This window comes from Podarcis tiliguerta (assembly GCF_965153285.1).
Source record: "Podarcis tiliguerta genome assembly, chromosome: 2".
NCBI lineage: Eukaryota > Metazoa > Chordata > Lepidosauria > Squamata > Lacertidae > Podarcis > Podarcis tiliguerta.
In genome coordinates, this window is record NC_139535.1 from 47,865,962 (window position 1) to 47,883,981 (window position 18,020).

Sequence of the window (18,020 nt, forward strand, 5' to 3'; positions counted from 1 at the left end):
GAGGTTCTCGCAACCAAACAGTACTTGCCCCAAACTTGGGTCTTGATTCCAACAAGTAGAATAGTCTGTTGGCATAGCTCTATCAGTAGAGTAATTTTGCCAGTAGAGGGGCTGAAAATGGCAACATGAGAGATGAATCTGCGAAGGAATGGGCTTAGTCTGAAACCTAAACTTACTTAGATCTTGCTCCCATCTTCTATGGCAGTGTATAATTTAAGCTAAAAACCGATCTGAAGTACTTTATAATCAAATTATACTGGCCCTACCTCAGTGTTCTGATCCTCAACTTCCTTTCATCTCAGTAAAAAAAACCAGTGTCACAAAAATAATTGTGCTTTATTCTGTTTTTGTCTTTCTCCACCCAACCCGATATTAAATTTAATTTAAAGGCAAACTAAGGAAAACTGTACCAATGAACCCTTGTTGACTTCAAGATCTTAAATTGTTGTTTAAATTGGAAAGGCTGTAATTAATCCAAGCAACTAACCAGTTCATAGAAGGCAGAAATTCCTGCTGCGAAACAAATATTATTGTGTGTTTAGAAATTGACAGAAACCGCATTCATCTAAAAAGTGGAGCAAACGGCAGATAATACAGAAGCCATAGGAGTGGATAACAGTAGCCATTTGCTCTTCCTTATACTCAGTGCTTTTCTTCTAGAAAAAACAATGCTGGTACTGGATACCTTTGATTAATCTCCTTGTGTGGTATAAGCAGTGATTTTTTTCCTGGGGGTACTTGAACAAGTGGAAAGCAATTCCCCACTGCTTTTTCAGGGTAATGGTTTCATATACCACTATAGATGAGAGAAATAATACTCCATAAAGATCCCAAAGATCCCTAGAATGCATATAATTTATAAAGTAATTATCAAAACAACTGGATGCCTCAAGTATCTAGGAGTGCCTACTCCTCCTGGACATGTGGCACATTAAACTACCAGGCATTGCAAGGAGCCAACATGCTAATTTGTATTTTGTCCAAAGGAAAGGCGCTGAGTTGGAATAATTTTCAGCGCCCTCATTCATCATTGCTTTCACTTGCACGCAGCCAATCAAATTTAGTAACAGATGATGTTACTAAGTGGCATTGCATTGGCTCCAAGATTTTTTTCCTGCGCAGCGTTTTGCTGATATTTGCCCATGTGCACTGATAAAATACCATAGGTAATCTTGATTTGATTGTATCTGCAACTAAATCAAAAGCCTATTTGTACGTTCTTTACCAATATTAAGGAGTGGACATGCACATCAGTAGAACATTGCACCAAAGGAATATTACTTACCATCACCTCAGGATTACTTTGTATCGCAGTAATTTCTTAGTCTGCATTTTGCTACTACTAACAGAAAGCTACAAATTAAATGAGAGATGTGGAAAAGCTCTACATGCTCCTGAATTGCATAAATTTTCTTAGTTCAACTAAAATCCAAGTGGAGTGGAACACCAAGCAGAATGAGCCCACAAAATGAGCAATTCTTTTTTAAAAAAGGAGAGAAATTCCTTCATCCTATTTCCTGCCAGTAAAGAGAAACATATTCTACAATATGTGTAGAATAGTTCACCCAGTGAGCTATTCTACACATATTGTGAGAATGAATTATCTCAGGAGTGCAAGCCACGTCATACACTTGATAATGAACTGCTTAAGCTTACTGCATTCCTTACTTTGCCTTTTGTCCACAGTTTCCTCATAATTTATAGCTCGCATTTTACCCTCACAATAATCTTGAGATGTCACCCTGTGAGTTTTATTGCTGGGGCTGGGGGCTGGGGATTTGGGTCTTCATAGTTCTAGCCTTATATAAAAAGCACTATGCCACATCAGTTCACATGAAATACTGCAAATATACTAGGTGTCCTTTATTTTTTCCTATAACTGAAAAGTTAACTGACAAGTTAAAGTTAAAGTAAGCAATATTATTTAAACTGTTCCCTGTTTTCCCAATCTTCTGACTATTTTGGGGGGTTCATGCCCTGTACTGACCTGGTGCCAGGCCTTAGAGGATGAACCGGACACTCCACAGGTCAAGGATCCTGAGAAGCAGTCAGGGTGCCCTAGAACTGGTGATGAGGATCCCTTGGAGGGGTCCTCTCAGCAGGAGAAATGCTGAAAAGCTCTTGGAGCTGTCAAGGAGCAGGTGGAGCCACCCCTCAGTCCTTGAGAACACCCAGCTCCAAAAGGCTCAGGCCAAAGAGCAGCAGTGGAGTATGTGTGTTCACACCAAAGGTCTCCCCATGGCTCATGAATAAGGGTCTTCTCATGAGTAAACAATCCCTGGAACTCCTTTGCAGGGTTAGGGTGTAGTCTTGGAGGGTGCAATATATAAGGTCTCCCTTCTGAGCCTTCCAGGTGCTGCAAACAATGCATGCCCCTGCCTCCTTGTACCTTATTTAAGGTCCCCTCTCCATTTTTGAACTATATCAACAATATATTTCAATATTTGAAAGATCACCTTCTACCCTACAGACCCACTTGTGTGGCAAAGTAGTTTTGTCACCCTCAGAGTTTTGGGGAGAAGCTATTCCCTGTAGCATCCACTTAGCTGTGGAATGCCCTCCCCTTCCTTCACCGTATAACTTTGTTTGCTGAAGACACCCCTCTTTCCGATTCTTGATTGTTCTGATTTTAATATTGTACTTTTACATTGTTGTAACCCACACTGGAAGTGAGAGCTGGACCATAAAGAAGGCTGATTGCTGAAGAATTGATGCTTTTGAATTATGGTGTTGGAGGAGACTCTTGAGAGTCCCATGGACTGCAAGAAGATCAAACCTCTCCATTCTTAAGGAAATCAGCCCTGAGTGCTCACTGGAAGGACAGATCTTGAAGCTGAGGCTCCAATATTTTGGCCACCTCATGAGAAGAGAAGACTCCCTGGAAAAAACCCTGATGTTGGGAAAGATGGAGGGCACAAGGAGAAGGGGATGACAGAGGACAAGATGGTTGGACAGTGTTCTCGAAGTGACCAACATGAGTTTGACCAAACTGCATGAGGCAGTGGAAGACAGGAGTGCCTGGTGTGCTCTGGTCCATGGGGTCACAAAGAGTCGGACACAACTAAACAACTAAACAACAAAAACCCACACTGGGACCCTATCATGAGAGGTATGCAAGTAATATACTAAATAAAAAGCAAAAGCAAGCCAATGCCAATTGATATTTCCAACACACAGTTCTCAGTGACTATTTGGCAATGGGATATTGTTGTCAAATCAAAAGTTTTTGGAAATGCCTGCAGAAGTTCATCTGTATGTGGAATTATTCACATGGCTCAATGGACTATAGCTCTGGAGACTTCAAACTTTCTATAGCAAGGCAGTTCAGGTTGGTAATGTTTATCACTGGCAAACAACACTAATTGGTTTGAGAATGGTGATTTACACTGCCCTTGCCCTTGAAGGAACCAGTAAGTAACTCAATTGTGAGCACAGGGAAATCATAGCACTCAGTTGATGTCCAAGTGAGAGGAAACACTAGGCCATTACTCCTAACTCCATTTCAGTAATAAATAAATAAACATTGTTCATTGTGTTTTATTTCCTGTTAATCCATTCTGCTTGGTATCGCCTATTTTTTCAAGTAGTGCTGCAGCCTGGCTCCTAATTCAAGGACACTCCACTCTCTCACTTCGCAGCTGATATCTCCCAAGCTGAAATATAGGCAAAGGGTCCTTCTTTGCCCAAGCCCACCCTGCTTGTGTGCTCCTCTTATACATTTTACATGCTCACCCCTCTTTATGAATCAAGACAAAAGGAAATGGTCAGATAAGAGGATCTGAGATATAAGGTGTTGGTTATGCCTGGAGATGCTGTTGATGGGAAGGAATAATAAAAGAGTCTCTTTTTTGCCTTAATTTTACATACTGAATCAACCCCATAGAAGACAACATTGCTGTCTCTTCATCCATGAGAGAATTATTCCCCCCCCACACACACACATATTAAACCTTGAAGTTCAAGGTCCTCACTAAAGTTAATAGAACTCTAAGCATTCAATTTGGAGGGAGGCGGGTGGCGCTGTGGTCTAAACCACAGAGCCTAGGACTTGCCAATCAGAAGGTTGGTGGTTCAAATCCCCGCGACAGGGTGAGCTCCCATTGTTTGGTCCCAGCTCCTGCCAACCTAGCAGTTCGAAAGCACGTCAAAGTTCAAGTAGATAAATAGGTACCGCTCCAGCGGGAAGGTAAACGGCGTTTCTGTGCGCTGCTCTGGTTTGCCTGAAGCGGCTCAGTCATGCTGGCCACATGACCCGGAAGCTGTACGCCGGCTCCCTCGGCCAATAAAGTGAGATGAGGGCCGCAACCCCAGAGTTGTCCCCAACTGGACTTAACGGTCAGGGGTCCCTTTACCTTTTAAGCATTCATTTAAACCAGAGCAGGGGGAAATGCTGGAGAAAGCTCTTTCTCTGAGGGATTAATCCACACTTATTGGTCCTGGAGGCTACTACCTTTAGATGGGAAGCATGTGGGCATCACTGAAAGCACAGCCCTTGATTGGTGGACACTGACAGTGTTTCCAGGAATGTTGGAGTGTTTCTGTCATTTTTACACTGTGTTTGTGTTTTCTATACAACCCTAATCCCTCACAGGCTCAGCATATACTGGTTATAGCAGATGTTCTGTTATTGTAGCTGTGGCATGTTTTCCTACCCATTTCTTGATATTTTGCTGTTGTGCATCTCCTCTTTTTTATTATTACTAAGAATTAATTTGACCCTTTTGTTTAATGCAAATGTTGCCAAAATTCAGCTTTTATTCGTTTAACCTTTTTTTTCAAAATAAAAAAGAGCAATCTCTCTTTTATGTTTTTCTCCCCCAGACATAAATATTAGGACTACAAGCTTTAAACTGTAAAAGAATGAACTAAAGCAGAAGTGGGGAGTTTTTCATCCTCCAGATGTTGCTGGACTACAATTCCCATAATCCCTGGCCATTAGCCACACTCACTGGGGCTGATAGGAATTCTAATGCAACAACATATGGGGGCAGGCTCCCTACGCTTGACTAAATACTTAGGCTGCAACCCTAAACACCACCACCCCTCTTAATATTGATGGTTGTTGGGAGGAGTTAGAAGCAGCATAGCTCCTGCTCACTGGCCTCCACTGGCAGACACAGTGTTGCTGATTGGTGGGGCTCCACTGTTGCAGAGCCCAATCTCTACCCAAACAGGCAGGGCCGGGGCAACATAGGGCTGACCACAGGTCTGCTGCATCTGATGTTGTTCCAGCTTCTGGAGAGGGGCCTGATCTGGAACACTGCTGGTGTGCCAGCCTGCAGCTGACTCAGCAAAAGACCAAACAGCAAATTCCAAAACACCCACCTGCCCTGATCAGAAAGAGCCAGCAGTGCTTTCAATTAAATGGTGGCTGTACAGCTCCAGTTGTCTCTGGCCCCTCATTAGGACTGCTCTGCCTGTTGATTAGATGGTACAGATCAATGCTAATTAGTGCAACTGAACCTTGTGTTTGTACTTGTTTTATGAGGGTTAGGAGGGGGTTAGGAGTTTACATGGTTCTGGCACGTCACTATAAAAAATAGGAATGAAAACCAGTGCAAATGCTGCAGTCCTGTGCATGCTTACTTGGGAGTAAATATTGTTAAACTGAGTGGGACGTATTGCTGAGTAAACCTAAGACAATTCTGCAACAAGCACCTTGCCATCTAAAAAATGAGAAATGTGTTTGGGTTTTTGTTACTTGTAAGTAGACTCTGTGTCTCAAAAAAGTCAGCTATACCGAGGCCTTTTTTATAACGGGAATTTATTTATTCAGCTGATTAAATTCAACCAACATATTGGTAAGAGGTAGGGGTTTATCAGCAGACAGCCTGAGTAAATGCTCTTGTTCATTTGATCTTATAGCACCAAACAACATGCAAATGATTCTACTCTACCTTCTACCCCAACGAACCCTCTAAAATTTACAGTAATACAAGTTATTTATTTGTATGACTTCTTTCCCGCCCTTCACCATAACATGGTATTACAGCAACAGAAAATGAAATTATAACAACATAGCATATCCAAATGATATGGACATCTGTGCCCTCTTTTGCAAGTGGGTCAGGAGGTGCAACCCACAGTGTACCAGCCCTAGAAAATTCTGTTGGCTTCCCTCCAGAGTAGTACTGATTTCAAGGACTGTCCAACATAGGAGTAGCAGAACTTTGCCAGAGGGAAGTAGAACTGAAGCTGGGCCTGCCCATAACTACTGCAGTAATTCTTACTGCTGGTGACTTTCTTGCTTGCTCTGATAATCATAAGACAGAAATAGCTGAGAATATCCCTCATTATATTTTATAGCACTACCCTCTTCACGTTTTGTCCTTGGAGCAGCAATTCTGTGTGCTGTGCTTCTAGCCTGTTGCTCTAGCCTATAAATTGCCTTAGCGTTCCCAAAATTTCCTTCAGGTACTTATTCTAATGACAACATGTGGAAATCACCGAGACTTCAACAGAGAGGAAAATGAGGTTTCACATTCATGAAATTCCCAAGCCTGTAGAGACTTGAGAACTGAATCCTAAGGACGACGTCACTTGGACTTGGATGTGAGGCATAAAGGCAAGAGCACATTCAAAGAGATTGAAACTCTCGTGCTTTTATTCCTTTAATTTTTATTTATTTAGGTTGCAATCCTATACTCACTTACCTGAATGCAATGGGACTTGAACAAGGTTGCGGTATTAGTCTTTTTATAGGCTGGCCTCAAAGAAAGGCTCCCTGCATATAGAACAATTTAAGATTTAAAACTCCATTAAAAGCACTAAGGAACAGAATCTATTAAGATAAAGACAACACTATAACCAGTTCTAAAACAGACTGGGAAGCTTGCGCAAATATAGAAATCCTTGCAAGGTGCCAAAAACACAAAGTTGGCACCCACTAGGTGAGTTTACTGGAAAGGGCATACCGCAATTCAGGCTGCCACACCTGAGAAGACACTCTTCCAGCCCTCCCCCTCTTTTCCTCCTTCCCTCGCAATGCCTAACCTCAGATGTCAGGGGGCCTTGAAGCAGGCCTTCTGCTTAATCAATGTTTGAGGCAGATTCATGGGAGTGGGGGAGCAGTACTTCAAGCAGCCAGTTCCTTGACTGGCCGTTATGTACCAAGTTAGGATGTCTCTAGATACTTGTTTTCAGGGTTCAGCATTGGTAGCCTTTCCACTCTCTGCTCAGTCAGGCTCTGTGAAGTGCAAGGAAGGAAAATTGGTGCTTCTTGAACCCTTAACAGCTTATAGTATCCTGCAGGAGAGAATGGGTGGCTGGGTAGCTGAACAAGAACATTTTGTAGCAGTTCTGGCTTGGCATAGCTATTTAGGAACTCACATTCTCTAGCAACTGTTTTATATAAGTAATCAACAACCTGGATTTGAACGGTCAGAATAAAACTACAAAATAGACCTGTGACTCTAAAGGTTTGAAGAAAATTAAGGTTATTTTACATTTTCATCACTCAAATCTTTCATTCCCCAAAATACTGTTTTTTTTAGTTTTTTAATCTGCGGGCTCCAATTTATTGCACTTTTTAACTATTTCCATTCTTAGTTTAGTATCAGAGGCATTAAATCATCAACCACTGGGTATATGGAAGTACAATATTTTGAATAATGTTGATTAATAACAGAACACACACATATAATCAAGACATTCTAACAATGCACCCTTCTGATGTATAATTCATTCTTTAACACTAATTGAACAGAATATTTAAAAAATAGGTTCCCTCCCTTACTGATTCAAGAGGTAAATCCAGCACTTTCTTCAGCCGGAACTTGCCGGAACTCAGTTCCAGCACCTCTCAGGCGGGTTCCATTGCGATTCTAAGAGAAGAAGGGAGGCGCTCATGGTGAGTTCTGGCACCTCTTCTTCTAAAATAATAGCACTGGGTAAATTATTTACCTTCTTGAAAGCACTCACATAAGCACACACAACCACTAGCACCTTAAAGCAACTCAAAATGCAATTGTTCTTCCCTTGTTCTGTTGATGTTCTTTACAGTGGAAAAAGAGTTCTGGTCAGAAATCATAGGGTTTTGTTAAGCATATCACCAATACTTTATTTTCTCATGAAGCAATGAAATATGTGCAGTAAGCACTGCAGAAATCAAAAAGTGAGAAGGTGGCCACCAAGTGGACCAACAATTGCAGAAATTGGATTAAGCAGGCAAACAACATGTGAGACTATTTAAACAGTCACAACAGCATCTTACCTTCTTCCCTTAAACCTTCCAAAGGCAACAACACCATCTGTGTGATGATGAAGCAAGCCTTACTTATTTAGAAAGGGTGTGTTTGATCTCCACCCCTTCTTCAATTTTTTTAACTGTACACTACCCTGGGAACAAAAGGTAGCCAGTGAAGCAGTTGCGCTACAAAAGAACAAAGGGGTTTCCTGATGTAATATGCATAGTGAGGAACTGACCAAGTCTGGCTGAGTTGTTTTAGTCTAACAGTAAATCTCAAAGATAAAAAAAGCAACCCTGGCCTGCCAACTCCAAACATTTCACAATTCTTTTTCCAGCATTCAATACTTGCTTCTTTGAAGGACCCTCTGCAGGAAACAATGGACTACTCTCGGGTGCACAGTAAGCTAAATGGATTATCCAAGGAACGCAGACTCTCTGCTGTGGCTGCTGGCCTCTATGAATTCAGGCTACAAAGGTCAAAAGGCCCAGTTCTAATTCTGAAGAGTATCATGAAGTAGAAAGCAAGTTAGGAAGATTTAGCAGATGCTACTTTAAGCATCTCAAAGCAGTCTAGATCCTCCTTAGGAAAAGTGCCACTGACTCCATCCTTTCATCCTCATCACATATAGCAAAAATATTGAGTCTGCCAAGAAACCTTTTTAAAGCCTCTTAACGCTGGAGGCGGGGTGGAATATATGTTTCACTGGTGGAGTGGAAAGTAGAGAGAGAGAGAGACAGACAGACACCACATGATTATTTAAACAGAGCATTTTATGTAGCAAGGATTAGTATCTAGAAGACCACGTGTGCTGGAGTTTTCAAGAGGGGCTTCCTATTTTCATCCCATTGAAGCCCATGAAACCTACTTTGTAAGTCTGCTAGCTCCTCTGTATTGCCATTCAGAGTGGGGCTGCAACTGACAGAGAAATCAGTTTCTTCCGCAGGCTCATGAAATGCTTTGCATGTATGTGCCTATGCGTCTTTTTGGATATTAGTCATCGTCTTGGGCCACACACACACTAACCTGCTTGTAGCACCAAAAAGCAGTTTTCCTTAATCCAGAATCCTTCATGCTCATCCTCAACATGGTACCTTCCATTTAGACTGATTCTAGGTCCTGCTGCCCACAAGGGTGGGTGTGGTAACTTGAAATGCATTTGAAAACCCTGCCCTTGATTAGGTTATCTGTGCTTTTTCCTCCATCCATTTGTTCAGGTAATTGGAGAAAGAAGTGTTTGCAGTCAAGTATAAGTCTGTTTTTATCTGTTTTCAAATGTGTACACTTCAGGGTAATGCAGAATAAATCTGCAATGAGCTTTTATCAGAATGAAACCAGTTTATCAAGAAGCAAAAAATATGAAATAGATCTAGACCGTGTGTGGACTAGGTAGAATATACAAGTATTGGTCTCCACTGATTCTAAAATAAAATGTTTTGCATATGCAGATGTGGAACAGGCACCATATGTTATGCCCAGTACACATGGCCCATACATTTACACCCGGTGATGCACTTATGGACTGCTTGTTCAGTCCAGATATGGCAGGATTTTCACCAGGAAATTACGAAACATTAATTTGGATCAACAAAATATTTTACCAGGGCCAAAGGTTTAACAGCAAACACCACTATGCATTTCCATTATAGACAGGGAGACTCTGATTAAATTTAAAAAAGCTTTCTTAGTTCTTACAGAATTGAAGGAAAACATGCTCTCTCATATACTTCCACAAACTGTTCACAAACATTCTCACACACTGACATTTATTACAGGAGAACAGCTTGGTGTTTTGGACCTCCTTAAGAGCAGATAGAACAAATAGCCAGCACCAAAATGACAAAGAGACAGTCTCAAACTAATGTTTTTAAAAATTGATTTTTTAAAAGTGACATGTGATATGGTTAACATGTCAATATATAACCTTCCCCACAGTGAAAATAAAAATCTTGCAGTGTTTTGGTCCAATGAGGTAACCACAGGGGTGTATTCAGAGTACCGAGGCATGCTATCGGCTTATTCGGTGCAGCATGAGATCAAGAATGCTTATGCAAGGGATATTTCCTCTTCACACTGCAGCTTTCTGCAGAAGAAAGGGCTCTTTTGAGGGTCAAGGGGCCCTCATAAAAAGCCAGGAAGTGTGGTAGCGGCAATGGATAGAAAGGGTCAGGGAAATCAGCCAGAACTAGCTTGCACGAGTGAAGCTCCCAACTCAAAGGAAAGGCTTTTTTGGGTGCAATAAAGAAAAGGGGACGATAGTTTTCCTTGCACTTATGCTGCATTGTATATAAACGAATATACTGAATCATATTGTGAACATCTCATATTGCAATTAAATTTTTGGAGCACCATTTTGTGGCTTTGCCTCTTTTTTTGTGACCCCTCTGGCTATTGGTAAACCAGTATAGGAAACACAGTGATCGAGGGCTGGGAATTGGGGTAAGAGACTAGAGAGCCACAGGCACAGCCAACAGAGGTCAAGGCAAGGTCTAATCCAGCTGATGAACACTACTCCTTTAGCTATGTCTCAACAAACAATTATTTGCACTGGATGGTATTACCGGTAGGTCCCTTATATCATGTGAGTTCCTAAGAAAACAATTTTACGGTCCTGTGGTCTACAAGATTTGTGTGCAGCTTTCATCAGGTGGGGTGGGGAAAAGATGCTTTTTAGAAAAGCTGTGTGGTACAGTGTTCCTAGTTTCTTGTCACCAGGGTGATTTGAGAATGTTATAAATAAAGATTAAAAATGTTGACTTTGCTTTGGTGTTTGTATGATTTCCTGTTCAGGAATGTTACAAAGCAATTGCTTTCACTATTTCCTCAGATCAGGGTATTTGCTGTAATCATTTGTTTCCCCAAGCAGACTTATAAAATCATAGAATTGTAGAACTGGAAGGAAGGATCCTGGAAGTCATCTAGTTCAACCTCCTGCAATGCTGGAATCTTTTGCCCAACGTGGGTCTCAAACCATTACTTTGGTTATTAATCACTTTCCAAAATCATATGTAATGGAAAGACTGCCTATAAAGACAGTTTGGAAAATGAAATGAATCTACATTCGGGGCAGGCAAGCATAGCCTACTGCATCAAGATTGCACCAGATGAACTGGTTTCCAGTGTTTTCTGAGACCAATTTAAAGTGCTTCTGATGCTGCCCTTTAAAGCTCCAGATGGTTTGTGGGGAAATGATCCCATGTCAGCTGAGGAAGTATTCCATCCCTGCATACTTTCAAACAGGGCTGAAAAATTAAGCCTTTTGCCACAGTTTATAGCAATTAATGGAAGGGACGCGGGTGGCACTGCTAGTTAAACCACGGAGCCTAGGACTTGCTGATCAGAAGGTTGGCAGTTCGAATCCCCACGACGGGGTGAGCTCCCATTGCTCGGTCCCTGCTCCTGCCAACGTAGCAGTTCAAAAGCACACCAGTGCAAGTAGATAAATAGGTACTGCTCTGGCGGGAAGGTAAACGGCGTTTCCGTGCGCTGCTCTGGTTCGCCAGAAATGGCTTAGTCATGCTGGCCACATGACCTGGAAGCTGTACGCCGGCTCCCTCGGCCAATAAAACGAGCTGAGCGCCGCAACCCCAGAGTCGGCCATGACTGGACCTAATGGTCAGAGGTCCCTTTACCTTTACCTTAGCTGTTGATATGGCATTGTGTTCTGAGTTCTGGTGGGTACATGATGTCCTGCTATGTTACATTTTGCTGGATTGTTGGTGGGTTTGCTAGTTTGAATAATGCTGGATAAAATAATGTGTGGAGATTATTAAGATATAATAAATGTTTATTTATTTATGTTACTGTTCATATTTTGTTTTGATTCAGCCTTACTTGTCAAACATATACATATAGCTCCGTTGGAAGGGGCAGGGTGACACACATTTTCAAAGGTGATGACACAGGACAGGATTTCCCAGTGTGGTGTTTGATCTCCACATGGAGTTCTGGCATACTTGTGGGAGGGACATGAGAGAATTAAAAAGTGAGTGAAGAAGCAAGATATATGCAATGACAGGGTAGGCTTGTAAAAACCTTGACCTCTGAACAGAAGCGTACTTTAAAAGAAGTAGTAACTTAAAACATGCACAAGGATAAGCTATTATTCATTCAATAGTAAACTTTTTTAGAGCATTAAGGACACAGTACACATAGACATATCCAGTGCGTTTTTTCTGGGGGGATGCAGGGGTACCCTAACCCTAAACATTTTGTGAATCTTTGTACTTTTGTCCATTTGCTGTATTTATTTCCCCTGATTTGAACTGTAAAATGGTGATTTCCTTGAGTCAGAATGAGTGTATCCCTAAACATTTTTTTAGAAAAAAAGCACTGGATATAACCATAGGCTTGCTGAAATTAGTGGGCATAACGACACTTAGCTGTGTGTTGGACCATGGCCTAGTATAGTGAGATAAGTTGTGAGTGGGAGTTGTTATTAAAAGGACGTATATCCATTACATACAAATGCCCATTGTTGCTTACAACCAATATTATGAAGCTATGGGGTGACTCAGAAAAAGAATGAATAACTAAAATAAAATGTGGAACATAAAAAATAAGCACCCTTGGTGAGAAACCAAGGGTGCCAACTTGAAAAAAATATGGGGGTGGGCAGAGAAGCCCCAGCCCACATAATTGATCACATGACACCATTTGAATAGCAATGCTTATCAACTTGGGGGGGCAGCCCCCTCAAATATTTTATTGGGGGGTGAAGACCCCTCAGCCCCTAGGAGTTTTTATATCTAAAATATAACTCTGGTTAGCTCAAAATGGCATCTAAGCTGTGGTGTAGCATGGGAGAGCCACAGGGGCTGTTGCCCCAGCTACAAAATTGTTAGGGGTGCAAAAATTCAGCACCCGCTGCTGCCTCAATACGGCTGCACACTTCTGTTGCTGGGATCTATTGAAAGCACCTTCTCCTTGTGAACCATGAACTGACCTCTCTAAACAACAGAAGAACTCTTCTTTTTATCTCTCAGACTGTGATCTGGGTGACGCAGATGCTGTTAGGTAGTTGAATGTGCATGCATACTCCATACGTTTCCCTCCCTCACACCCTACACCTCCATATGGCCCCAGGTGCCAGCAATCCACGCTATGTCACTGCATCGGAGAGAGGACACCTCTCTCTCTCTCTCTCTCTCTCTGTGTGTATATATATATATATATATATATATATATATCCTTTCTTGATTGGAATTGGGGGAGGGGAAAAAGCTTGGTGGGCTCTAGTCATCCAGGAACAGTCTTGGGAGGCAGAGAATGTCGCTAGATCCAAAAACAGTTTAGTAACTTAGTGTGAAGACCTTCGTAGCTGCTTAAACATGTGCTATTTCCACTTGGGGGGGGGGGGATATTTGCATCTAACACCCAGATTATACGTTGAATTCTGCTAAATGTAAAGAACATGTGGAAGGATTTGTGCAGGGGGAATCAGGTGTATGCATTAAACATTCACGTGACCATTTAGGATTATGACCTTCAAAAGTGAAATGGTTTCCAGGGCAGCAGTTTCATTATATTAAAATTATCCCAACAAAAGTAATTATGTTTTAATGGATTGTACTGTATTTTTCACTGTCACAGTACGAAAGCCAGCTATCAGTGAAACAAGCTATTGAATTCCATTTTAATACAGAATTTACCATCTGTACTATCCAACAGTTTTAGAAAGCTTATTAAATATAGTCACAGTTCCTATAAACATTAGTATAATTAAAACTGAGGCAGTATTTTTCTTATAAGATCCATGATTTAAGGACTCCTCAGAGGAAGAAAAAAAACACATTTTCTACATTATAATTAATTAGTAATCCAAAATTAGCATTAAAAGGTTGCTAATTGTATACATAAATTCAGGAGCTTTATGATTTAAAAATAGATCCTTAATAGTTAATGTTATGTAAAGCAACTGGCACAGGAGGCACAAAATTTGTGATGTGCTTTATTTAACAGAAGCAAGTACTTACCATGAAGCCTAACAAAAAATGGGCACTATTTTTAAAACTCTTTTTTTAATGTATTTTTTTAAAAAATGGTATCAGTTACTGAAAAGGAATTCCCTTCTTGCAATTTGGATTATCAATTGCAGGCTATGAATTTCAATCAAAATGCTCCCTGAAAAGGTTTCAGTGGCGGTTTTAGATCAGTCAATAGGCTTTTTGGGACAGGCACTGGCAGTTGTGTCAAGCAACATAAGAATATGATATACACGGGATACACAATTGATAGAAAACTCTAACACACAAAGCATGTATTGGAAATTAGGATACTTGATATGTGTGCATATACCCCAGGGATGTGTGTGTGTGCACAATAGGACAATGAAATTGAAAGAGCATCTTAAGATGGTGGTGGTGTCCCTCCAGATGTTGCTGGGTTCCACCTCTGATCACCTCCAACCTTTGGCTATGCTAGTTGGAATTAATATTAATTGGATTCCAATAGCATCTGGAGAGTCAAAGGGTCCCCTTCCTGGTCTTAAGACTTTAAAACTATCTCAAGATCATCTACTTCAGCCCTACATCTTGCATTAAGCTACCTTTGCATTATGCCATGCGATTCTCCCCATGTTATTATGCTCTGCTCTGATCCTAAGAAGGCATATCAAAAGGATGGGGTAGAAGAGTTGTGTTGCACAGTATGTGCCTGGCAACATTTCAACAGCTGGCCACTTATTCTTCCATGTGCTGCAGAGCCATTCAAAGGTAAGAGGAAGAGCAGCTTCATGTGTTACTGGCAACTGCTGTAAATGTCTATTCCTTGGCATTGCAATACACAAATGATAAATGCGCAAATACAATCTAAAATATATTTGGGTCCTAGTACAAACTGAATGCCTTACCTTGATGTGCTCCAGCTTAAATAGACTTACCGAAATGGCTAAAAAGAAGCAAATAACTGGATTGACTATAGGAGGTCCAGCAATTATCAGAATATATTCCATAAAGATAAACATCTCTCAGATACCAGCTTTGTCTTCTATCTCAGTAAAAGAACCATATCCATTGACTGACACAGAAAGCGTGCATGCACATGTACAATATGTCATGGAAAACAGTCCTAAAAGGTCAAGCTTAACCAGTGAATACAGTTTGAGTTTAATCAAAGCCAAAATGGCATTGTGACCTTCAAAAGTACGCAAAGTGCAGAGTCAATTCAAACGCAAGTCCCCTGCACTTACGAACAATGAATGCTTGGGAAAACATTAAAATAGCTTGGTAAGGAAGCAAGCTAGCCTATATTTCACTCGAAAGCAAATCTACCTCACCCTCTTTATCAGATTGTCATTTTATACAATAAATGCACAGCTCTTCTGTGTGGGGAATCTAAATGAGTGAGGTAGCCAACGTTTGTAATTACCTAATAAGGTGCATTAATTTGGTTATAAGGCTTAGCTGTATTATGAATTAAGTGCTCTTTTTCCTGAAAGTTCTCCAGTGGTTTAGAATGTTAAATGGGATAGTGTGCATGCATGGTCCACATGATCAGCATTCAGTCAGCCACATACCTGAAGGCAGCTGCTCTGCAGGTGTACAGTTTATTTAAGGCTAAACTTTGCCCTCAATTAAACTGTGCTGAACACTGTGAGGCTATGTGGACCTTTCAAATGGATCTCCAATTTACAAAATAATACCATGCTGCTTACATAAATAAACTAATCCTTGGCCACAATTCAGTGTTTGAAAACCATAGGCATTCTTAATCATGTGATTTCATAGAATCATAGAATCATAGAGTTGGAAGAGACCACAAGGCCATCAAGTCCAACCCCCTGCCAAGCAGGAAACACCATCAGAGCACTCCTGACATATGGTTGCAACACACAATGCTAATGCAATAAACATTTACATGTTGCTGCATGTTTGACAACATGGATTAACAATTATTGAACTATGCATGATGAAACATAATGTCTGCAGGGCACAAAGCATTACTGTTGCCAACACAACATGATGCCTTCGCCACCCTACACAAACTACAAGGTGCAGTGTGAAGATAAACATGGAGAGGGCAGGATTGCCAAAAGCATCAAGTGTCTATAACAGGGTAGGCAACCTAAGGCCCGTGGGCCGAATGCGGCCCAATCCCCTTCTCAATCCAGTCTGCGGACGGTCCGGGAATCAGCATGTTTTTACATGAGTAGAATGTGTCCTTTTATTTAAAATGCATCTCTGGGTTATTTGTGAGGCCTGCCTGGTGTTTTTACATGAGTAGAATGTGTCCTTCTATTTAAAATGCATCTCTGGGTTATTTGTGGGGCCTGCCTGGTGTTTTTACATGAGTAGAATGTGTGCTTTTATTTAAAATGCATCTCTGGGTTATTTGTGGGGCTTGCCTGGTGTTTTTACATGAGTAGAATGTGTGCTTTTATTCAAAATGCATCTCTGGGTTATTTGTGGGGCATAGGAATTCGTTCAATTTTTTCCCCAAAAATTATAGTCCTGCCCACCACATGGTCTGAGGGACGGTGGACCGGCCCAAGGCTGAAAAAGGTTGCTGACCCTGGTCTATAAGCTTAAAGATATGGGTATCAGAGCTGTGAAACTGTAGTTTTCCATGTATGAATGGTTTAAGACAAAATGTCATTTAGTGGACAAAAGACGATTTGATGTAGATTTAATTAAGCCAAATATGGTCAAGAGACTTTAAAGAACTTTACATCTGCCAGATGCAGATGGGTTAAGAATCAAACTAGATGCAACATGAGAGTTTTGTAACTTCAACTCCCTTTTACCAAAAAAGAAAATTCCTAAAGGGCCTGGATCCAGGCTGTGACGTTGGCCTTGGCAGAGAGAGGACTTAAACCTTCCCCTTCACACTGATATTGGTAAAGGGGAGGGAACTTTTGATTTAGGGGAGATGATATGCATAAATGCCACCATGCAAATCCCGCTAAGAAAGACCTGAACATTAATTATTACTTGAAAATAAAACTTACATTCAGGGTAAAAGCAGGCGGATAAAGCAAATTCATAGCACAATCCTATAATTAAGGGAGCCAGAGGAGTGTCTATAGCATATGACAGAAAATCCCACTATACCACACCGCCATTGATGGTATTGATAATGAAATTTAATATTTGTGACAGAGCTGGTGCAAGCAATTTTCTTCCCACTGAATTCAATGAAGAGTAGAAAATAAATACAAAAGGTTGTGTTCAACTTTTACTCAAGGCAGACCTACTGGGTGATATTAAAGTAAGTTTTACTCAGAGTATACCCATTGAAATTAATGGACACGACTAAGCTGGCCCATTCATTTCAGTGGGTCTATTCTGAATAAAACATATTTTAATACTACCCAATAGGTCTACTTTGAGTAAAACATAGTTCTAAGAGGGGTGTGAATGAGGTCCACGTGTGCAACTGGACTTTCAATGTACCTTCCTCCCATGCACACCCTAAACCTGTTTTGGAGGTTCACCCAACCCTCCAGAGCAGATTTAAGGGGTACAGGAGCAGAGGAGGAAAGTTCCATTGTGTGAGCGGACTCCATTCTGCACACACAGCAGCTTAGTTGAATCCTGCCCAATGGACCTAACTTAATCATGTTCATTAATTTCAGTGGATGTACTCTGAGTAAAACTTTGTTGACTACTACCCAAAATCACATGCTCTCCATGATGACAGCCCCCTGCAAAACATTCCTACAAGGTGCATAGGATAAGGCAGAGTCCTGCACCTAATCCCTGTACATAAATCACCCATGTAGAAATTCCCAGATAGTGAGCCAGTAACTGAGATGAAAGGGGACTTAGCCTAGGGCTGGATCAATCTAACCTCATGCCATGCACCTAAGCGAGAACTCTGAGGATGGGAACTATG

At 41.1% G+C, this 18,020-nt stretch overlaps 1 protein-coding gene across 16 annotated transcripts in view; it reads right to left on the bottom strand.

The window, feature by feature from the left end:
- ATP2B2 (ATPase plasma membrane Ca2+ transporting 2) overlaps window positions 1-18,020 on the bottom strand; it is a 361,419-nt gene that overhangs the window by 142,737 nt on the left and 200,662 nt on the right. Inside the window, exon 1 of one of the 16 annotated variants that reach the window (XM_083429099.1) lies at window positions 6,654-6,719. The exons of the other annotated variants lie outside the window; for them this stretch is intronic. The gene's annotated coding sequence lies outside the window, so the exon portion shown is untranslated. Of the gene's footprint in view, window positions 1-6,653; window positions 6,720-18,020 lie in introns of those variants that run through there. 16 annotated transcript variants of the gene reach the window in all.